Below are 24,843 nucleotides of genomic sequence, written 5' to 3'. Positions count from 1 at the left end.
CCACACTCACACCGGCTAGGTGTCTCGATTCTCCACTGTTCTAGGATATTGACAATTAGGTCTTCCACCCAGTCAGATTCGAGAACAGACTGCAGATACTTTGATATAGGCAAGAAACAAGGGTCGCTATACTTTCCACGACCTAGTTTTGACTACTTTTCCATGTTGACACTTGCAGCTATCACAGAATACTGATCGGTTGCGGCTGTCAAGCTTCCTTTTATACTCTAATTACCCAAGATGGCGGCACTTCCGATCTCGTGATCTTCCGGTCATACTTTCTAAATTTGGTTCTACTTTCAATCCAGTTGTAAACACCTAACTCGATTATGCTCTTTTGTGTGCAAGGTGTTGTGTGAGGGAGAGAGACTGCCCCTGCAGAAGGAACATTCATCTTCTCCTAGCTCTATTACACGACCTCGTTCAAACCCAGTGAGGTGGGGTGATAAGAGCTTTTTTGTCGCCATCAAGACATTCTTGAATGACGTGAAGTCGCCACGTCCAATCTCAAATGTAGTTAATACCCACGACCATTACGACGTGTATTTAAAGCAAACCTGATTTGCATCCTCACAGTGGCGCTACTAGAACCGCTCTTATCGGATCTTTCCGATGTAGATACATGACTACCAAGTTTCGTTCATGTCGCAAAAGTCCTTCTTGGCGTTGTAATTTTTTTTCCGTCATGGAATATCTTGGTGCGTGAATGAAGCGTTAAGTAACAGCCAGAAAAGCCCGCTCGGTTAGCCGAGCAGTCTAGCGCACGGCTTTCCGGAGCGGGAAGGAGCGCCTGGTTCCCGGGACGAATCGGCCGAGCGGACTTATGTCGAGCTCCGGTGAGCCGGCCAGTCTGTGGATGGTTTTATGAGGTTTTCCATATGCCTCGGCGAATGCGGGCTGGTTCCCCTTATCCCGCCTCAGCTCCTCTATGTCTGTGATTGCTCCGCAAAGAAGTTCTCCACGTACGCCTACACCACCATTACTCTACTACGCAAACATAGGGGTTACACTCGTGTGGTGTGGATGTTCCCTGGGAGAGTCCACCGGGGGCCGAACCGCACAGTAACCCTGGGTTCGGTGTGGGGCGGCGGATGGCTGAAGTGGACTGCGGTAGCCGTCGTGGACCACTGCGGCTGCGGCGGGGACGGAGCCTCTCCATGTCTTTCACATAGGAACCAGTCCGACAAACCGACTTAGGGAAACGACCAAAAAAGCTAAATCTCGATGGGCGAACGGTGAACTGAACTTTCCGAGAAGTTGCCTTGCGTCCCTTGTACTGCTGAGTAATATCTGAATAATATTGTGTTAAAACCAGGTTGTTACAAGATGGGCTCGGAAATGATGTTAGAAATTGAATTTTTAAACGTAGCTTCCTTGGAACCTGTTCTTCACTGACAGTGATCATTGTATAAGCAGCAGATGAACGGCAAACTGATGTGCCCGGAAGTATTTCCGGACGCCAATTTAGAAAACAAAGTGGAGATCGGAGGGGCAGTTTCATTTTGACGTTTCCAGCCACGTGCTATAGTAAAGGTGACAGGACTGCTCAAGTGTACCTCGAAATAAATAAGAGCTTGTTCCATCATCTCTCGGGCGTGCACTCGGGACAGCGACAATTTTTCTTGCGATATTTCGGCTAGAAACCTCCCAGCCCTCTTCAAGGCGAGTCGGAGACTGAGTTCATAGCGTTTATGCGTGCCTATTTATACGGAGAGCCACGTGAAATATCGCAAGAAGAATTGTCACTGTCCCGAGTGCACGCCCGAAAAATGGTTCAAATGGCTCTGAGCACTATGGGACTTAACATCTGTGGTCATCAGTCCCCTAGAACTTAGAACTACTTAAACCTAACTAACCTAAGGACATCACACACATCCATGCCCGAGGCAGGATTCGAACCTGCGACCGTAGTAGTCGCGCGGTTCCGGACTGAGCGCCTAGAACCGCTAGACCACCGCGGCCGGCTGCACGCCCGAAAGATGATGGAACATTATGTCCGCCGGGAAAACTTCAAGAATCACAAATAAGAGCTTAATTACTAAACTTTATTTATACTTTATGACTACTCTACGTATATTAGGGCGCGACAGACTGTACTCGCGGTAAATCGGGCGCGAGCTTTCATGATAGCCATACCACGTAAGTTCTTTTTGCATCTCAATAAATCTGCAACACTCATGTGAAACCGAGCAAGGTGGCGCAGTGGCTAGCACACTGGACTCGCATTCGGGAGGACGACGGTTCAATCCCGCGTCCGGCCATCCTGATTTAGGTTTTCCGTGATTTCCCTAAAGCGCTCCAGGCAAATGCTGGGATGGTTCCTTTGAAAGGGCACGGCCGATTTCCTTCCTCTTCCTTCCCTAATCCGATGAGACCGATGACCTCACTGTCTGGTCTCCTCCCCCAAAAACAACCAACCAACACTCATGTGGTATACGGGGTGAGCATTAATAAAACCGACAAACTGCCGGGACGGATTCTTGACTGGAAATGAACGAAAAAAGGTCCTACGAACATTTGTCCGGAAATGCATCGTTGCCACGGTAGATGCGCAGACGAATGAAAGTATTCATATCGCAATGGTGATTCTGTACGGCCATGCAGCACGCCTATACTATAACAGGTACCCTCAGAGGCACCAACCGCATCAAACAACATTTCAAGCCCTTTTTGGTCGTTTATGTGATCGCGGTGCAGAGATTTGGAGGCCTGGGTTCTACAGGATGCTGAGACTAACGCTATCACACGCTCCAGTGGCCTTCCGACTTCGTGTAATCCAAAGTACGATTATGTGTATCTTGCATGATAACCACGACGTGTGAACACATGCATTGCATCCCATGGAGGCCACTTTGAACATCTGTTGTGATGTGGATGCGATGCTGCTCTGCACAGTATAGCACGACGATTTGTCGTCGTTGCACGCACACAATCCATTTCCAGACACTTGATCATGGGACTTTTTCCTTCATATCCAATCATCAAACCGTTCCTGCAGGATTTCGATTTTATTAAGGTTCACTCTGTATATCCAACGCCATTCCTTCATTTGTATTTTTAATATAATGCAGGACAGTAAGTAGATCATTTTAATGTAGTAATTCATAAACTGCCAACGGCTTTTCCGCGGTGGTAACACCGGTTCCCATCAGATCACCGAAGTTAAGCGCTGTCGGGCTGGGCTAGCACTTGGATGGGTGACCATCCGGTCTGCCGAGCGCTGTTGGTACAGCACTCAGCCTTTGTGAGGCAAACTGAAGAGTTACTTGATATAGAGGTAATGGCTCCGGTCTCGGAAACTGGCATACGGCTGGGAAAACGGTGTGCTGACCGCATGCCCCTCCAAATCCGCGTCCAGTGACGCCTGTGGTCTGAGGATGACACGGGGCCCGGTCGGTACCTTTGGGCCGTCATGGCCTGTTCGGGAGGAGTTTAGTTTAGCTTTAATTCACAATGTATTCATTGGGCATATAACATTTATACCACACATTAAAGGAAACTGAATTGTGCCATTTCAGTTTCGTTTATTTCACATTCTAATTAGATTAATGTTACCTCATAAAACTTTCAATATTGTGGCATCCATATCCTTTAACAGCAAAGTTATTACGTGTCATTTTCTCCTGTGTGGCGCTCTCCTACATAATTCTCCGGATCCTCTACTATACTGCTGACAGAATCAAAGTAGAGAGCCAAGACCGTCACTGCTACAATAATAATTACCTTAACGTGACCAGCATGACCAGTCGTGGAGCTAGTACTAGCAGACGTCGCTAGGTCGCGGGTGGATCGAAATCTCCAGCAGAGCCTGCGATTTCCCGAAATCAGAAGTAAACTACTCGAGATGGTCTGAAAGACAACACTTCCTTGTATTAAGAAAATTATTAACGAAGAACATTTCGTTTCAGATTCGTATCTTCTGTGAAAATTCTTATCTAGATATAAGTACCAGTACGGTTATGATGGATACCCCGCGTAGGGGAGACCGTGGCACGTTTACGCAGAGCACTTTTCTCGGGAACCATTCTTGCTGGAGCACAGCCGACAATGAGAGGTTAGTACTCCCATATACCGAGTGCTCTCACAAAGTTCACGACTCTGGGTGAGTGAATGCTTTGGCGCGAAGAACATATTGGTTTTTTGTGAAAGGTGTTACTCAAATATCGAAGCTCCTAGGGAACATATCTTTTAGAACTGAGACTGTACGTTTACAGGAGATTACTCCACATTAAAAGGTACATCCGTACCCCGAGAGTTACTCCTATAGTTTGGAAACTAATTCAAACATGGCGATCGGGCACGTATACGTATTTCTGTTGGGGTGCGTTTACATTGTCATCCTATATGACAACCAGTCAAGAAAAGTTTAAGACAACAGCATTTGGAAACGCTAGGCAATTATATCACAGGCAATTATATCACAGAAGAATAAAAGGTAGAAATTGCTAGCAAAACTATTTTAATCTACCGAGTCTCATACAGAAGGAATTTACTCTATGAGAGAAATGACTCATAATGGCAAGAAATTGCTAAAAGCAAAGAAGAATGAAAAATGCGAGTAGGTCTTCTTCTCATGTCATCACTAGTGTTTTGCGCAAAGGCACGTTATCACATGGTAACTCTCCATGCTCTCATGTATTCTGCCATCCTCTTCAGCTCCGCGTAATTTTCTTCCCTTTATGTCGTCTCTCACCTAGTATCTCCTCTTTCCTCTAAAAACCCTGTCACAAATTAGTCCTTTCAAAGTGTCTGTTAGCAAGCATTCTCGTCTCGAAGAATGTCCCATCTAATTCTTCTTCCTTTCTCGTATAACCTGCAACAAGAAGATGAAAATTGCTTTTGCTTGAAATGATACATCCAATCAAACAGATCAATAAGGAGTCCAGTGCCTTAGGCGTGAAAGGTGAGCTCCCGACGATTGTACCACGGGAAACACGTTAAATAAATGATCGGTCTTTGGAAGTGGTAACATCAGTCAAGTATCTGTGTGTGACTATTCGAAATGGAATGATGAGATTACACAAGTAACGGGTAAAGGGAACTCTAGATTGCGGTTTATTGGTAAAATCCTGAAGCGATGCAGTCCTTCAACAAAGAAAATAGCTTACAATACGTTAGTTCGTCCAGTCTTAGAGTATTGTTCGTCTGTGTGGGACCATTGCCAGTTGGGTCTGATTCAAGGGATTGAGAAGGTCCAAAGAAGAGCGGCAAGATTCGTGACTGGTACATTTAGTCATCGCGAGAGCGTCACAAATCTCATAGAAAGTTTGAGGTGGGACACAGTTTGAGGTGGGACACATTTGCAGATAGACGACGTGCTAAACGGAAGGGGCTGCTCTCTAAATTCCGAAATCCAATCTTCACCGAGGATGTAGAGCATATATTATTACCACCAACTTTCAAATCGCGTAATGATCATCATTCAAAGATAAGGGAAATAAGAGCTCGTACTGAGACGTTCAGAGAGTCGTTATTCCCTCGCGCGATCCGTCAGTGGAACAGAGAGGGGGGGGGGGGGTGGGGAAATATGACTTTGGGGCAAATTGTGCCCTCCGCCACACACCGCTTGGTGGCTAGCGGAGTATATATGTAGATGTAGATGTAGATTTTTTGTGTGCATAAAGTGCAAGCCGGACAAGGATGAATAGGGCTTTAACTAACACTCAGACTTCTACGTGGGCCACTTTAAACTGATGAGCCAAAACATTGTGACCACTGCCCACCGTGACGTTCTATGCTTTCTGGTGGTGCTGAGGGCGTGTGATGCGGTAAGATAACTATATGAGCGGAGGAGAGACTAATAGGGAATCATTATAGCGACGATAAGTGACGCAAATGCGGAAATCCAGCGACTTTAGCGACCTTGACGAAAGGCAGATTGTTGTGGCCCAGTGCCTGAGAGCTATCATCTCGGAAACGGCGAAGCTGGTTGGCTGTTCACGTGATACTGTCGTGAGCCTATGTGGAAAGTGACTGGAGAATGCTGAAACCACGAGCAGCCGACAAGAAGTTCGACGTCCATACCTCATCACATAACGTAGAGATCGGAGGCTTGCCTGCTCTCTAAAGGAGGGTAGGCGGCCACCTGTGGCAGATCTGACAACAGAGTACAGTATTGGGGTAGGAACAAGTGTTTGGAAGCACATCGTTCAGCGCACAGTGCTGAACATGGTCTTCCGCAGCAGAGGAGCCCTACGTGTTCCCATGTTGACCCAACCACATCGACAGTTATGATTGCATTGGGAACAGGATCATCGAGATGGACTACGAATCAGTGGAATCGCGTCACCTGGTCGGATGAACCCCGTTTTTTGTTAATCCATGTCGATAGTCGTGTCCAGATATGCTGTCATCTAGGCCAGCATGCCACGGATGCAGACCTGTGGGAGCAGTATTATGTTATTATATGGGGGACATTCACCTTGGCTTCCACGGGACCTGCGGTATTAACCGAAGGCACCATTACAGCTGTGGACTACGTGGCATTATTAGGGACCAACTGCAGTCCACTATGCTCGATGTCTTCCTCAGTAGCTATGGGATCTACCAGCAGGATAACTGTTTCTGCCGCAACGCCAGAATCGTGCTGCATTTGTTTTGGAAGCATGATAGTGAAATCACGGTGATGTCTTGGCCATCACATTCGGCTTATCTGAATTCTATGAAACCCAAACGGGACTCTATCGGGCGCCAGCTCCGCGCCTACAAACCAACGCCCATAAATTACGGGAACTGTGTGACATGGGCGCTGGCATCCGGTGCCAGAAACCACTGGAAATCTATCAAGTACCTGTCGAATCCATGCCACGCAGAATAGCTGCTGAATTGCATATCAGAATTGGAACAACACACGTTTAAGTAAGTGGTCATAATGTTTTGGCCTAACAGTGTATGCTAACAGGTGGAAGCTCGTCAAAAAAATTGTTTACTGCCAGAAACATTGTAGAGGTTTACCATTTTAATTGGTGTAAGCAAGCAATTTTGTGTTCTGTCAACATAACCCCTTTTCAGAATTTTAATACCGTGTTTTCTTTATTTATTATTTCGTTCTGTGGTATGTGTAAACGTGTTCCTATTCGTACGTAAACATGAGCTTCTATGAAACTGTTTTGCACTCTTAAATGTGATGTTGAATTACAAGTAAATATCACAGTCTACTTTAATAACCATATTACAAACTAAACAGTTTTAAGCAAGATGACTTTAACAAAAATCTTTTTAGAAAGTCTGAAAAGAAATCCTCCTGGATATGCCCCGGTCTGGCTTACACATTCACCGAGAGAAATGACACAGTTGTTAACACACTGTGCTTACATTCGGGTAAACGACAGTTCAAATTCCCACCCGGTCACTGAGATTCAGGTTCCAGAATGGAACTGTCGCTCTGCAGCGGACTGCGTGCTGATGTGAAACTTCCTCGCAGATTAAAACTGTGTGCTGGACCGAATGTCGATCTCGGGACGTTTGCTTTTCGCGTGTAAATGCTCTTCCGACTGAGCTATCCAAGGAAGCTGTGTGTAGAGGGTTTTCCTACAAAAGGGAAAGGTCCACAGTTCGTGTCTCGATCTGGCACACAGTATTAATCTACCAGGAAGTTTCAGGACTCATGTTTTCTGTAATTTCACTAAATCGTTCCAGGCGAAGATGGTTCCCTTGAGCAGGGCACAAACAATTTCCTTCCCCATCCTTTCGTAATCCGACGTTACGCTTCGTTTCTTCTGGCCGCACTGTCGACGGAAGCCATACTCGAATGTTTCTTCCTTCGTTTCCCGTATGTATTTTTGTAGATGCGTAATACCAATTTTTCCTTATTTCATGTCGCTTATTGGACAGAATATTACACAATATTTCTTTTGCGTAAAATACTGTACTAGTCTTTCTGTGATGTTAGTTATTCTATAAAGTCGACAGTTGCGCAAAAGTATTTGTTACGTAAATAACGAAGAGAGAGAGAGACAACAGACAAAGAGCGAGACGGGGCAAAGAAGTTTATTTCGTAGGTGCAAACAATGTGAACGCTGATTGTTTGAATATAGCTCTGCTGCAGTGACTTCTGAGCATGGTTGACACGAAGTGCAGGCTGACAACTAGTAATTGGTGGAGGAATCCGTGTTCTTTCAGATCCGATATCCAGACTGCCTTTGTTAACTGAAGCAAACTATCAAGAAGCAGTGAAGCCGCTGCCCTGTGACACCGAGTTGGAACGACCGCCTCAGACACAATGAGTAGACGTATTAATGCATGTGTGCATTATGAGGGTGTGCGCGCATACCGCTCGCTGCTCTCAGCATAATCATAAATAATAAATTTCACTGGGTATATTCAGAATACAACCCCATTTCATCGCTGTTGCCTGAGCTGAAAAATTAACCCAGTTAAATTGTAAGTAACGTATTCACAGACATTTTAACCAGGAGGCTCAGGTTTTCTTTCTGAATGGCATTAAACAGAAGATTTATATTAAGGAATTTGTTGCTCGAGCATCAACATTGAAACTAAACAATACGATATTTAGCAGTGATCCTTAATTGTTATTCTCGTTTGAAATGATATAAGTAAAATAAAATTATTTCGGATTCAGTCCATAACACAGCTCCCGTTTCCGTTAACATTTATGTAACCACTATAGCCATTAATTTATAATGTTTCTGGAAAAGTTCGGAGATCAAAAGGATTTTGCGAAAGGAGCCGTCAGATTTTGCCAGTGATGGAATAGTAATGGCTGCTGTGACGTCACTTCTAGATACGCAATTTGAATTGCATTTCTTTAATCTTATTCGTTGTATTTGTGTTGGTTTTGGGGCAATTCTATTTCATCTCTGCTGTGTGTGGGAAATAAAATAATGACTCTTCTGTTTCTGTGGGATTTAATATGTTCTCGATTTGTTGATTTTATTGTCCTTTAGCATACATTTTTTCCTCCATTATAGCTGCAGAGCTTTCTTTTGGGGCTGTTCGACTCTATTTTTTTCCGATAAAAAGTTAAAGTTCTTTGAATAACCGTTTCCATTGCTTCCCGGAAAATATGTATATTCACAACTAATATTAGCAATGTAGGCAGATGCTACATTGTTGAACTGTTGTAATACTGTTTTCGGATAAATTCTAGTGTCTGATTCCACTCGTCGGCTTTGACCAATGAAGTCATACGTAAGGCAAAGGTGCTGCATATCGGCAATCTATGAAGGGAACAAATCATACTCATAAACAAACGAATACAGCATGCAATAAAATAAAGCATTTAACGCGATTATTATTTACGCACGAATTACATGCTAACGAGTTGAAGATAACCGAAATAATTAAGAACAGTAGTGTAAAAAATGTGTGCCCAATTAGAATTATTATCATAATTTATGCGAGTGGACAGGCACATAAACTGTATTACAGTATAGCCCATGGTGAAGTCGTCCTATTGCAAAATTACGTTAATTTTATTATTGATTATTCATTCAGACGGGAGAAGCGCAGGAAAGTTGGGGTTTTGGGAGAAATTAAATTAGAACAGAGTAGTGGAAAAATAAAGCGAATTATAAAAAATACGAATTACTAACATAAAATATGGAGAAACGAACACCGTAAATCCTAAACAAGGCAGGAACTCAGGTAACGGAAATCCATTAAAAATTAACAAATATCGGAATCTGTAACTAGAATTGACAAATTCCAATATTGTTAACTTTACTGTAGAAGTTCAGAGAGCAACTTCGAGTGCAGAAATGGTATTATATTTAACATAGAACCTGGAAGAACGACCTAATTACTGAAATAGCCAATAGGTGCAATGTTTGTAACGGTTTCGCGGTAAATCAGAGAACAATTACTAGCGGAAAAATCTTATTACATTTGATACATCTGCTAGAAAAGAACCATCCAGTTAATGAGCCATCGAATAGAGAAAAGGATCTAATTAATGAACTATCTAATAAATGGAATCGGTAACTCGAATATCCTCATATATAGGTCAATTCTAGTTACCGATTCCACCTAATCTTTTATTAAAGATTCCTTTGTACGATTTGGTACGACCCTAAATACAACATCAGCACAATCCCCTCCGGAAACAACTACTCCAAAATCCCAAAGCCCAACAACCTAATTCCCCATTTCGTTCTTTCTCTTTCCGAAATATGTCTCATCTACTTCAACCGTAACCACAGCACCCGCCCCCCCCCCCCCCCCCCCCGCCCCCTCCCCCAGTGATCCCCTATACTTTATAAATTCCCCGCAGACTTCTCTACAAAATGAAAACCAGTCAACTACAATGCCACAAGAAACCCCTGCTTCGTGGATGACAGATTTACAAGAAGACTGATAGCAAAAATAGTAGGTTAACATGACTATTATTTTTACTCTGCTGGCCATTGAAATTGCTACGCCACGAAGATGACGTGCTATGGACGCGAAATTTAACCGAGAGTAAGAAGATGCTGTGATATGCAAATGATTAGCTCTTCAGAGCATTCACACAAGGCTGGCGCCGGTGGCGTCACCTACAACGTGCTGACACGAGGAATGTTTCCAACCGATTTCTCATAAACAAACAGCAGTTGACCGGCGTTGCCCGGTGAAACGCTGTTGTGATGCCTCGTGTAAGGAGGAGAAATGCGTAGCATCACGTTTCCGACTTTGATAAAGGTCGGATTGTAGCCTATTGCGATTGCGGTTTATCGTATCGCGACATTGCTGCTCGAGTTGGACGAGATCCAATGATTGTTAGCAGAATATGGAATCGGTGGGTTCAGGAGGGTAATACGGAACGCCGTGCTGGACGCCAATGGCCTCGTATCACTAGCAGCCGAGATGACAGGCATCTTATCCGGATGGCTGTAACGGATCGTGCAGCCACGTCTCGACCCCTGAGTCAACAAATGGGGACGTTTGCAAGACAACAACCATCTGCACGAACAGTTCGACGACGTTTGCAGCAGAATGGACTATCAGCTGCGGTTACCCTTGACGCTGCATCACAAACAGGAGCGCCTGCGATGGTGTACTCAACGACGAACCTGGGTGCACGAATGGCAAAACGTCATATTTCCGGATGAACCCAGGTTCTGTTTACAGCATCATCCGTGTTTGGCGACATTGCGGTGATCGGACATTGGAAGTTTGTATTCGTCATCACCATACTGGCGTATCACCCGGCGTGATGGTATGGGGTGACATCGATTACACGTCTCGGTCACCTCTTGTTCGCTTTGACGGATCTTTGAACAGTGGACGTTACGTTTCAGATGTGTTACGACCCGTGGCTCTACCCTTCATTCGATCCCTGCGAAACCCTACATTTCAGCAGGATAATGCACGACCGCATGTTGCAGGTCCTGCACGGGCCTTTCTGGATACAGAAAATGTTCAACTGCTGCCCTGGCCAGCACATTCTCCAGCTCTCTCACCGACTGAAAACGTCTGGTCAGTGGTGGCCGAGCAACTGGCTCGTCACAATACGCCAGTCACTACTCTTGATGAACTGTGGTATCGTGTTGAAGCTGCATGGGCAGCTGTGCCTGTACACACCATCCAAGCTCTGTTTGACTCAATGCCCAGGCGTATCAAGGCCGTTATTACGGCCAGATGTGGTTGTTCTGGGTACTGATTTCTCAGGATCTATGCACCCAAATTGCGTGGACATGTAATCACATGTCAGTTCTAGTATATTTATCCAACGAATACCCGTTTATCATCTGCATTTCTTCTTGGTGTAGCAATTTTAATGGGCAGTAGTGTAAATTCAGCATCGATCTTTCGAACCAGGTAACCTTGCATATAGGTTTCCATATATTATTTTTCCGCAGCTCCGTACGTATTCGTCGGAAGTTCGTGATGATGGAACATTTGTCAAAACCATATAGTTTCCACAAACACTGCACTTGCGAAATTGTGCTTTAATGCCCAATGACTGCAAAAATCTTACAGCTGAGTTATGGTCAGTCATTTTCTAAAGGAGAATTTTCGCTGTAATCACATCTGACTCATCCATAATGAAAAGCAATTGCGTGAGAAATCATGAAGTCACGACCACTTTCATCAACGAAAGATACTGGAAACAAATTACGATACGAAAACCAAAAATGTACATTGAATTTTTAATATACGCGCGTAACAAGGAAATCCAGAAAAATCTTTAACGTTCATAACTACAGTCTCCGGCACAAACAAAATAACATAACACATTATGTCATTGGTCAAAGCCAACGGGTGGAATCGGACACTAGAACTGAGCCCTATTTTCTTTACAATAAATATTTCTTTTAAGTTCATATTCTGTATCGCTGTATCCATTACAGCTGTAGATTGATTTGCATTGTTTCCGACAAATGTTCCTCTTAATAATGTGCGTTTAAGCATCGTAGTTGTAACTCGAAGAATTTTTTTTCTGCGACGCATTAAATTCTTGTATCAAAGTAACTGTTTCATATATCTCCTAGAATGTGGAGAAGATGTAAAGTTATAGTTGTCAGGCTGTTACGTCAGATGACCCATGTTCACTTCCTCACTGGTCGCAATTTCCACTCCGTCCTGTTCAACATGTTTCTGAGTAATGTTCTACTTCTAAGTAGTATGTACTTGTATAATTGCAGAAATCTGAAAGGTTTGGTCAATACGTCGAAATGACATCGGTTTAACATTCAGCACGATGATATTCCGTGGTGAAGTGTTATATTACGTCAAGAAAGTAATTGATCTAATAAGCATTTGCAGTTGTGTCGACTGGTTGAATTACACCGTAAGAAGTGAGACAATGACGTCAGTCGAGCAGCTTACATGTGTATATTCACATCTAACAGACCTCATTGAATGACTTGAACACATGCGGATTTGCAATTACATGTTGACAGTCCAAATTTTATATTCGTAAAGTCGCAGGTGAATTTTCGATTTGAGCAAATAAAATGTGTCCTCACATTGTGTCGCGTAGTATGGTTGATATAGTTAGGGAAATTCAATTGAACAGCTATTAGATAATACGTAAAAGATCATAACAATATCAAGTGAGTGGCAGTAAGCAACCTATATTTGCAGTGGGGTTGCAGACCCCATACTGTCATCGTAACGGTCAAGTATGAAACACTGGGTCAAGTATGAAACACTGGATATCCGCTGGCAGTACCACTCAAAGTCGGTTCAATGACTTTGCAATTTCTAAGATATGAATGTGCATCGTCTGTCGAGACGTGCAAGACACACTGAGATAATACACTATTGAAGGTAGCTTGTAAAATATAAACACACTTTCGCAGAATAGCCCATAGCGTCTCTCTAACCGGGGGTAAGACTTACCTTTTCAGCAGAAAATAGGTGCGCCAGAACCTGGTTGCATATTGTTAAAAACAGGAGCTGATGTTTGTGAAATTAAATACTCGATTTAATCCATGAAGTACGATCACTACCTGATGCCTCACAACACGCGATCACGAAATGGCGGCAGCCAAAGTATACGCCAATGTGGGCTCAAACGCTGAGGAAGGTTGAAATAATCAGAATTCGAATTATATAATTGGTTCAAAACCAAATGCAGTTAATAGTGTGAGACCCTTGCCACCTAGAAGCAAAAAACTCTCAATAAACATATTGCGAGGTAATTGCAACTTTGTGGTTACCAGACATTACTGACTTGCGAAACGTCTTCCCATTTAGGAAAAGGTAATAATACTGTAAAAGTCCCATATATATTATAAACGCAAAAGTATGGATTTGTAATAAATTTGGAATGGGATTAGCTTATACCCTGAGTTAACAATAGGAGACTTTCAAAAGTGTGTAGTACAAATTAGTTATTGATTTGAAGAATATAATGCGAAATATGGAACAGTAATTTACTCTTAGAAAAAGCCACTTGCTTTTTGACTTTTTAACTGTATAGTATCTGTGAAAATGTTTATTGTTTCATATGTCCTACGTAATATGTTTCAACATAATAAATATAATGCCTATACTTTCCTCAAAGTAGGAATACAATGCTTATGCAAATCTCAAAGTGTTTAATCCATACGCCCATCACAAGCCCATTGCGTTTTAGCTGCTGAGCGCCAGGCGTGTCTTACAGCTTCAAAGACGCCTGAAGACCACAACGTCCGTATCTTTCAAATGCTGTATGACACAGAGACGTCGTGCCTTTACATGTAGAACGTGATAGGCTTTTATTGAGGCTGGACGTGATTATAAATATGCGAGCGTTTCTGGTGGTAACTGGCGCGTACTTGAGGGCAGATGACGTTGTTGTTCATCTCTCTCTCTCTCTCTCTTGTTCTCTCTCTCTATTCGTTTAGTCGGTTCCGACTCTCCATGGCCCCATGAACCAAAGCATGCCATCTCCTTCCGCCCTGTACTTTCTCTCGTAGGCTCTGTTGGGTGTAACACATTGCTTCTGTGATGCCATCGATCCATCTCATTCTCTGACGTCCTCTTCTTCTAAGTGCCTTTCCAGTGAAACATGTCTTCTCATGACGTGTCCAAAGTAGGTTAGCTTTTGTTTTGATGTCAGACCTTCCAGGGGGCACTCTGGTTTTATTTGCTCTAATATTGATCTGTTCCTTGTTTTTGCTGTGCCTGAGATTCTAAGAAGTGTCCTCCAACATCACATTTCAAAGGAGCCTATTTTTTGCCGTTCTACCTTTCTAATGGTCTAGGTCTCACGTCCGTATGTCACAGCTGGAAAGACCATAGCTCTTTCAATAAGCATCTTTGTTGGTAAAGTTATATCTCTACCCTTTAAAACAGTGTCAAGGTTTGACACTGCCTTTCTACCAGCTCTGTGGGCTTTGGTCTTCTTAACCCTAATCCATTAAATCTGTTTCGGACTTCTATTGTGTAATCAAAGGGTACTGTCTTAAGTTTACACCTGCAAGGTGCCATTCTGAAAGCACAGTCGTCAAATTTGAAGATCCCACCTCTCTCCGTCGGTCGTGGTTCCTACCCGAAATATGTTAAGGTTGCATTGTCAACTCCCAGAAGTGTTATAGCATCTGAGGTAAGGCTTATTTCTTCGTGTAACAAGAGCTAAGGAATATGTCCCTGTCTCGCTCTCTCTCTCTCTCTCTCTCTCGCTTTCTCGATGGAATGTTGTTGAATGTGTACCTTGTCTGGCGATTGTTGCTGATATAGCCACGTGTACTCGTGTACTCGATCGACTTAACACTGTTGATTGCTAATTTTTGTTGCATAGGTATGTCAGTACCTCCGTCTAGTATCATCTGTGGGTGTACTAGGGTGAACTTAAAAAAAAATTTTAATTTCTGTCCTTTTTCTACTCTTTGGCATAATAGAATGAGAAAGGTACAATTGGATGGCAGATAAATACATTAAAATTTATGTCCAGAAACTCATCGACATTTTTCTGATAATGCACAAAGGGACACATTTACCAACAAAGTTTTCTCTTTTTGTATGGGTTTTCTTTTGGTTCTGACCCAGTATTTTGAGCAGTTTTCTACGTTCTAAAGCAAATACGGGAACTTGAAGTAGCTCCCAATATATCGCTGATTAGGAATTCGACCATATTGCTCTACTTTCTACTCACTGAAGTTTTGCTATCTGTGTGTATAGGAAAAAACGCAAAAAGCTGTACATACATTACGCAAACGTTTTGTGACTGGACCAGTGGTATTTTATTGGTGAATAAAAATAAGGACTAATTCTGCTGGTGGTGGAGGCCTAGAAGATTTCCTGAAGCAGTACTGCAACTCTGTTCAAATTGTACTTCATCACACATTCACATAAGTTGAAACAGATAGCGGTGTCCACTCATATGTGTTGTTTGTGTGGTGTTCAATATCCACCATACTTTGAACAACACACTTTACTTTGTCTTTAAATTCTCAGGCATCTGCGAATATACGTATGCGAATATAGTCCCAGAGCGAGGCTGATGGGTCATTTTTACCAATATCAGCCATTCGCCGTCGTGTACAAAATGATGGAAACATTCCTGCCTGTAGTCACCTCGCGCGCTTAATTTCTCTTCTCTTATTCTCAGCATCTCTCGATGAGTTACAGACTGGACGCTGTAGAAGTTTTGAATTGTGGATAAATTCACTCACAATATTTTTCTGAGATCAGCAACGTCCTTCTACCAACACCCCCAAATAAGTTCCCCGAAAACTTTCGTATGGCCTGTACCGGCGTAATACGATTCACGTTGCACGTCTCTGAATGCCTTTAATGTCTTCGATCAGGTTTACTTCAAATGGTCTCAAACGGTGGGGCAGTAATCAAGAACGACATTAGACTCTAACACGCAGTTACCTTAACAGATGAGTTTTACCTTAAATCCTTCCATGAACCCTGAAAACGCGAAATAAAATTAGCAGTTGTTTCACATAGCAGTTTCTTATTGTCACTAACGGATGACTCCACTGATAAAAAGCATCACAAGTTCGGTTTCTGTATCACGATCACATCTATGATATCACCTATTCTAAAACGTGTGCAAAATATGTTAGAGCGCAAAAAGGCCAGTGTTTAAATCAGTTATTACACTGCATTTTTTCATCACGTTATTTTACGTCTATGAAACATAATAGTGAAGTCTGTAGCACATATCAGGGGAAGGTGTGGGTGAAGATAATGTATCATTAGGAACATATAATCGATAACTGTTATTGCACATGATGGCATACCTGATGATGATGTTCATGCAGTCCCATACTCATTCACAGAGCGTAGGGGAACGATGCGGGAGACCCGCACCACCGTACTAGGCAAGGTCCTACTGAAGGTGGTTTGCCATTGCCTTCCTCGATAGGATATCTAGTGAACGTTAAATACAAGAAAAACGTTGTAAGGCACAAATTAATTACTTTACCTTCGCTATGATGCATGTCAAAAATGTCCTGATGTTTTAAATTAGTCGGAAAATGTAATGTTTATCTTGAAATAGTATCTAAATACCTGAAGTGTAATAAATATGTGCAGAAATTAGGATGTTTGTGTAGATTATTATAGTTTTTACATCAAATTATGTTACACACACAACCTGTCACGATTGTGACATCATAAGTACATGTCTGGGGAGGAGAGAGTAAAGATAATGTATCACTGCAAAAATAACAACTATTGTAAAGGACTGGGACCTACTTGAGATTAAGTACAAGAAAAACGTTGTAAGGCTCAAATGAATCATTTTATCTCATTTATTATGCTTGTCAAAAATGGCACAATATTCTAAAATGCGTCAGATAATGTAATGTTTATGTTGTAACAGTATTTAAATATTTTAAGTGTATTCCATCTGATAATGTGTGTACTGTCATCACCCCACCTCTTTTAATCACCAGTTTAAGAGGGGAGCGAACATTATGCATGACCAAAGAATACAATCGACGGTAAGTATTACAAACAAATTGCTGCTGCATTCGAAACCAAGGAGCGCTAAAAAAACTTGTAATAAATTATACCAACATCTAACAAAAGCACCACTGTACACACACAGATAAGGAAAGAACAGGGTGTGTGTTTTCAGGAATGTGTAAGGTCTTTTGTTAAGATACATCATTGAAACTACTGAACCAGATGGATTGTTTAGACACAGAATCACGAGAGACGACCAAAGACATCTTCAAGACTATGTCAGAATCTATACTTCGAAAATAAATAAAATTGTTTATAATTTATATTTTATATGAGATATCTCGCACTTTGCAAGCACAATGAAACTTAAAACTAAATATTTCAGCATCTAAGATATCTATACCACTTATTAAATACCACTCAGCTTGTATATTTATCGTAATATATGCAAGATCTCTACGAAAATTCGAGAAAAATGGAATTGCATTATATGTAACATTTCTGAAACATTGCAAGCACTCTGAAACTCCACATTAAACCTTAGCACATCTAAACTGTTTGAATTACTTATTAAAAAACTTGCAGCTAGCGTATTGGCACTCTTGATAAGAACTTTTCGGTTAGCACTCCTTTTCGACGGAACTTCGGTAGGCGTATGACACTTGCAAGTTCTACGGATCATTACAATAAGTATTTTTCCGCATATAGAGTGGCTGTATAACTTCTTAAAATACTCAGACAGCTTGCATGCTTATCGTAACATAAAAGAGAACTTTGAAAATTCTGGCGAAGATCAAACTGTGTTATATGTAAGATTTCACACATTCTGCGAGCACAGCGAAACATCAAATTCAATATTTATGTATTTAAATTGCCTGTGTTGCTTACAAAAATACTCACAACTCTGTTGTTGGCACTACTTATGAAAACTTACAGGTCAAACGGTTCTCTTAGGAGATTCATAGGTGTGTTATATATAAGGGTGCTACTATAAAAAAACCTGACTATATCTTTTAACAATAGTGAGTTATTTTTCATAGTTTAACAATGCACAAAAATGTATATGTTGACAATCCATTTTATGTGTCAAAACTGTTCATTGATACTGAATTTATTACGATAAATATGCTCTTACTGTAGCTGAAACGTGATTCTGACACAGAGTACACGAGGAAAGGGAAAGTTCACGAATTAAAGGTTTCCCTCATCCTCATACCGAATCCTGGTATGGCCTAATGTTGTCATATACAACTTCACTTTATTTTTCCCTCCACCTTCAGACGTTAATCACGCTTCTAGATGTTCCTCTTCAGTAGAGAGTATTTCATTATGTAATTACTTATTGTTCCCTGCTTTCGATGCTAGCACGAATACTAATCCCTCTAGCAGTTCAATCGGTTTGATATCTGATGGCGATTTGTTGGAGACTGTTTTTCAATTAAGAATTTTATCATCCTCTTCTGCTCCATTGTAATCTCATCTTCTTCGTCGTAATCATTCTCGTCTTCTTCTCCACTTTCTGCTTTCATAAATATATCGTGCTTAATGTCTTCCACTGTCTCCATTTGATATAACTGGCCCAATCTCCGAGAAGCGAACTGTAGTGTATGTTTGTTGAAATGGATCTTCTTCTTATTCTCCGCCAATAACTGACAACATATTTTTAGCACAAGTGGAACTGCTCTCTCCCCCGTGTTATGTGCATGTCATTGTCCTATTTATCAATAATGATCACCGATTTTATCCGACATAGCCTTAATGATCTGCATGTATTTATAAGCTCTGTTGGAATTTATTTGTCTGTAGGTGAGATACCTTTGTTAATTGAGCATTCGAAATCTTGAGAATTTTACTATGATTTTCAAGATCTTGAGTCGTTTAACTCTCTGCAGGAGGTTTAATTTTAAACAATAGGTTACACTCTGTTCAAAAGAATTAGGGAAACTCGTGTATCAACATCCGATATGTTACACATATCTTAAAACAGTCGGAACTTGTGGTATTATGGCATGGTTGAGACCTTCACTTGAAATATAGGCAACAATTCAGATCATTCGCCACCTATTGACTGTGTTATGCAGTACAGTGTCAGGTGACCCTCAGAAGAAACTAATTACCAGTGTCTCAGCGTTTCCTGGTCAGGTACAAAGGTGGCAGTTGTCATTTATGGACATTGTATTTATCCACACACAAGCAATGCGGTATCTTAATCCAGCGCAGTTTGCAAGTGTGGTTTGTTTTACACAAAAAAGGAGATGCCTTAGGTCGCGTTGCTGCTGATGTCAATGCCTCTCCATGTGTCATCCATACGTTGTGGACACGCTGCAGGGAGACAGGTCAGTACACAAGGCGAGCTGGACAAAGTCACCGACGCATTACAACCCCAGGAAGGACGATATCTAGATATACCCTGTTGCTGCATCGTACTGATATCGCCGGAGCACCGCAAGACAATCTCAGTAGGACCACAGTAGCCGTTGTGTCTGATGAGACAGTAACGAACAGGTTACGAGAAAGGAGCATACGACTCATACGTCCTGTTCGACTACCCTTCTTGCAGCTCACCTTCCGTTATGCCATTCCCATGTAAACTGGCTACTTTGTCGCTGGCGAAACACGTTGCTTACAAACGAGTCCCGATATCCTCTGACTCAAGGTGAAGGCCGTGTCCATGTACAGAGACCTATGGTGAGCGATACTTGAAAACGATTTTCAAGTTTCTGTGTGTTTGTGGTTTGGCTTTAGTGCTGACACCCATATTTATCTTGTCGTTGTCAATGGTCGACTTACCGCCACACATTGCATCGAACAGATCCTGTTGGACCATGTACACTCCTGGAAATGGAAAAAAGAACACATTGACACCGGTGTGTCAGACCCACCATACTTGCTCCGGACACTGCGAGAGGGCTGTACAAGCAATGATCACACGCACGGCACAGCGGACACACCAGGAACCGCGGTGTTGGCCGTCGAATGGCGCTAGCTGCGCAGCATTTGTGCACCGCCGCCGTCAGTGTCAGCCAGTTTGCCGTGGCATACGCAGCTCCATCGCAGTCTTTAACACTGGTAGCATGCCGCGACAGCGTGGACGTGAACCGTATGTGCAGTTGACGGACTTTGAGCGAGGGCGTATAGTGGGCATGCGGGAGGCCGGGTGGACGTACCGCCGAATTGCTCAACACGTGGGGCGTGAGGTCTCCACAGTACATCGATGTTGTCGCCAGTGGTCGGCGGAAGGTGCACGTGCCCGTCGACCTGGGACCGGACCGCAGCGACGCACGGATGCACGCCAAGACCGTAGGATCCTACGCAGTGCCGTAGGGGACCGCACCGCCACTTCCCAGCAAATTAGGGACACTGTTGCTCCTGGGGTATCGGCGAGGACCATTCGCAACAGTCTCCATGAAGCTGGGCTACGGTACCGCACACCGTTAGGCCGTCTTCCGCTCACGCCCCAACATCGTGCAGCCCGCCTCCAGTGGTGTCGCGACAGGCGTGAATGGAGGGGCGAATAGAGACGTGTCGTCTTCAGCGATGAGAGTCGCTTCTGCCTTGGTGCCAATGATGGTCGTATGCGTGTTTGGCGCCGTGCAGGTGAGAGCCACAATCAGGACTGCATACGACCGAGGCACACAGGGCCAACACCCTGCTTCATGGTGTGGGGAGCGATCTCCTACACTGGCCGTACACCACTGGTGATCGTCGAGGGGACACTGAATAGTGCACGGTACATCCAAACCATCATCGAACCCATCGTTCTACCATTCCTAGACCGGCAAGGGAACTTGCTGTTCCAACAGGACAATGCACGTCCGCATGTATCCCGTGCCACCCAACGTGCTCTAGAAGGTGTAAGTCAACTACCCTGGCCAGCAAGATCTCCGGATCTGTCCCCCATTGAGCATGTTTGGGACTGGATGAAGCGTCGTCTCACGCGGTCTACACGTCCAGCACGAACGCTGGTCCAGCTGAGGCGCCAGGTGGAAATGGCATGGCAAGCCGTTCCACAGGACTACATCCAGCATCTCTACGATCGTCTCCATGGGAGAATAGCAGCCTGGATTGCTGCGAAAGGTGGATATACACTGTACTAGTGCCGACATTGTGCATGCTCTGTTGCCTGTGTCTATGTGCCTGTGGTTCTGTCAGTGTGATCATGTGATGTATCTGACCCCAGGAATGTGTCAATAAAGTTTCCCCGTCCTGGGACAATGAATTCACGGTGTTCTTATTTCAATTTCCAGGAGTGTAGTTGCTTCTGCATACGGTGGTGGCCTTGAATTCCTTCTTATTCGAGGGCCCATATGGCGGGCGTCAGCAGGCATGTCTTGCGAAGCCCGGTCATTGAAGAACTGGAAGGCCGGCGGTGAGTCCCGAAATAAATTCCATCTTGCGTACGTGGGACATGCTTGACAGACTTGTTCGTGGTCGTTCTGTTCCACAACAGGCTCTCCAACAACTTTCAACGTCTCTCACTGTCTCATTGAAGAATGGGAACGAATACCGCACGGTGATCTCTGTAGACTTATACAGTACATGCCACGTAGGTGTCAGGCAGTGATGAACGCTCACGGAGGTCATGTATGTTATTGAAGATCTCAAAGTCTAATTACAAGCATCCAGGATGATGGGATGAATGATTTTTTACACTTTGTTTTCGACACCTGTCGGTCATTTCAGTTCTATTTAGGTAAACCATCGAGAATGTAATGATTTTTGTTGCCTACTTCATTTGTGAAGGATAATTATACAATTTGTTAACATGCCCAAATCATCAATTATTGCTCATTGAGATATGGCAGATGCCCAAATTCATGTCCCCCTAATTCTTCTAAGCATTGTATAGTCCAATTGGTTGCAGGTACCTTACATTGTCTATTATTAAATCATCTTGTTCAGCATCTACCGATGAATCACCAATCATCCAGATTCTTGCTGTAGATCCTGCCAGCTGACCCTCTGTTTCTTCTTCGATTCTATCACCACCATATTCATCTTCTTCTTTCGATTGGGTAAACATAATGTTTGTAACGTCTTTGTCTGCCTTCTTCCCTAATAGATCTCCCAATATCTAATAAGAGGTGTGATAGGAAGTTGGAGTGCATGGTTCGTCTGGAACTAGAGCTTTCTCTCCATTGCCAAAACCTAAAGAGATTTTTTAGGAAGAGCAGGATTGTGGTCTGAAATGGAGAACACTGGCCCATTGATATCTCTGTTCAGTAATGGCAATAGGCTACAGAATATAATATTGTTACTTTACATTTTCACACACAGGGTCCGATGGAAAGTTTATTGTTTAAACACACCGTAGCTCTAAGTGTTTTAATGTGGAGTGCAAATTTCTTTCCCGTGATGGGATCTGATTCATTTCAAATCTTCAGCAGTACATCTTGTACCATTCTGAAACATACAAATGGATACGATTAGTTTACAGGATGATAGCTCCATGGTTTTATTCAATACTTACGTAATAGAAAGCAGAGATTACCTTTTGTTTCGGCTCATTTACACTTCTTAATCTGATTTGTAGTGTGCTAATAGGTATTTTAAAATATTCAGTGGTCTTTCTAATCGATAAACCACGGACAACAGTTGTTTTATCATTTTAAAATCTTCTGCAGTTTATTTTGAACCAATCTGTAAAGGAGGCAGCATTTAGAACACTAGTGCGAGCTATTCTTGAGTACTGCTCCAGTGTTTGGGATCCGTTCCAGGTCGGATTGAAGGAAGACATCGAAGCAACTCAGAGGCGGGATACTAGATTCGTTACCGGTAGGTTTCAACAACATGCAAGTACTACGGATATGCTTGGAAACTCAGACGAGAATCCTCATAGGGAAAGAGACGTTCTTTTCGACGAAAACTATTGAGAAAATTTAGAGAACTGGCATTTGAAGCTGACTGTACAACGATTCAGGTAGCACATACGTACATTCCGCGTAAGGATCACAAAGATAAGAAGGGCTCATATTGAGGCTTACAAACAATCGTTTTTCCTTCTCTCTATTAGAGAGTGGGACAGGAAGAAATGAGTAGTATTTATACAGAGTACAATCCGCCACGCTCCGTACGATGGCCTGCGGAGTATGTAGATGTACATGCAGATGATGGTCATCGTTCAGTGGTGGTCAGTGATCAGTGATGATAAGTGATCAGTGATGGTCAGTGATAAGTGATGGTCAGTGATCAAAGGTGCTCAGTAATCAATGATAATCAGTTTATAGGCTGAGTAGTGTTACCCTAGGTGCTTAAAGCCCTTAATAATCAACTCTGTGTCATAAAGTAAAGTTTACCTTGATGTTGCGTAATCAAGAACATGCAGCAATTAATTGCTATCTGTGGTAGCACTGTTACTCACTCCATATCCAAACAACAACTCACAAAGGTAGTCACGCTATGTCTCTTACACACACAAGACCACTGCGCTGACCAACCCAAATGACAGGGTGGGCAACATTATTTCCCAAACACACTAGTAATATATGTTTCTTTCTTGACGTCACGACACGTGTCTCTCTAGAATTTTGTGTGATAAACGCAAATGTTTTAATCTGGTTTGCTATGACCTTTTTTTAATGCAGCATAGATTTTCTAAGAGCTTGCTGAAGTGGAGGTAGTATGAGGGCACACTTGCTTCCTTGGAAGCCGGTGGAGGTAAGAAATTCTGGAGGGAATGCCATCCTGCTAACTTCGCTAATGAATACTATTTCGAAACCTGTTTTCTCATCATCATCTTAATCTACGACAGTAAATTTGCAGGCAACAACATATTAACAAATATAGTTTTCCCACGAAGTACTGACATGTTAAGTCTCGACTTGTTTCTGCTTGTCGGAACAAGTCTCAACTTGCTTAGTCGACATGGTGATGGCATTTGTCAACGTCAGCGCATGCCCACTGACACATGCGCTCAGTATGGTGAAATACTTATAACTAAAAAGATAGTGCTTCATTCTCCCCACTGTATCCAATTCAACACATGGTGTTGGAGAGATCCTCACCCAGAATGTAAATACGCCAGCACTCCTCACCTGAACCAACGCCGTCATCCAGTTCATGTATCATACGCGATCTATGCTGTTAGCTCATTATAAATGAAAGACATACGAGGCGAGACAGACGCCCTTCAGTTATTCGTTACTAGCTATTAAGATGTGTCAAGACAAACTAAGTGAACCTGGATGCTTTTATATTGATAACGAAGATCAAACCTTGTGTGGCCATTGCTGTAGAGGCTTGAAAAATTGGGAAGACTCGGGTGATTCATGAATTGAACATACACTGTGGTTTCCCAAGTGTCTGTTTGCGTTTGTGTCACATAACGATTTTGTAAATAACACATGTCAGAACAAAAGCTTTTTAATTACAGCGAAGGATGCAGTTAACATTGAACTTCCTCCAACTCTTCAGGAAGCAGTACCTATTTTAACTCAAAAGCACGAAGTCCTTGATCATCTGAACACTAATTATCTGTGAGGATTTTGAAAACCATCGTCTGTGGAAAATTTGTTTCCAAGAAGAGACGGAAGTCCTATTCTTTCTATGCAG

The 24,843-nt window shown here is 42.8% G+C and overlaps 1 pseudogene; it reads left to right on the top strand.

Annotated features, from left to right (window-relative positions):
* Positions 1–3,111: 3,111 nt before the first annotated feature.
* LOC126482598 (5S ribosomal RNA) lies at positions 3,112–3,229 on the top strand (annotated as a pseudogene).
* The last annotated feature ends 21,614 nt before the right edge of the window (positions 3,230–24,843 follow it).

The sequence above is a fragment of the Schistocerca serialis genome, chromosome 5, assembly GCF_023864345.2.
Source record: "Schistocerca serialis cubense isolate TAMUIC-IGC-003099 chromosome 5, iqSchSeri2.2, whole genome shotgun sequence".
NCBI lineage: Eukaryota > Metazoa > Arthropoda > Insecta > Orthoptera > Acrididae > Schistocerca > Schistocerca serialis.
This window is presented reverse-complemented; position numbering and strand designations above follow the sequence as displayed.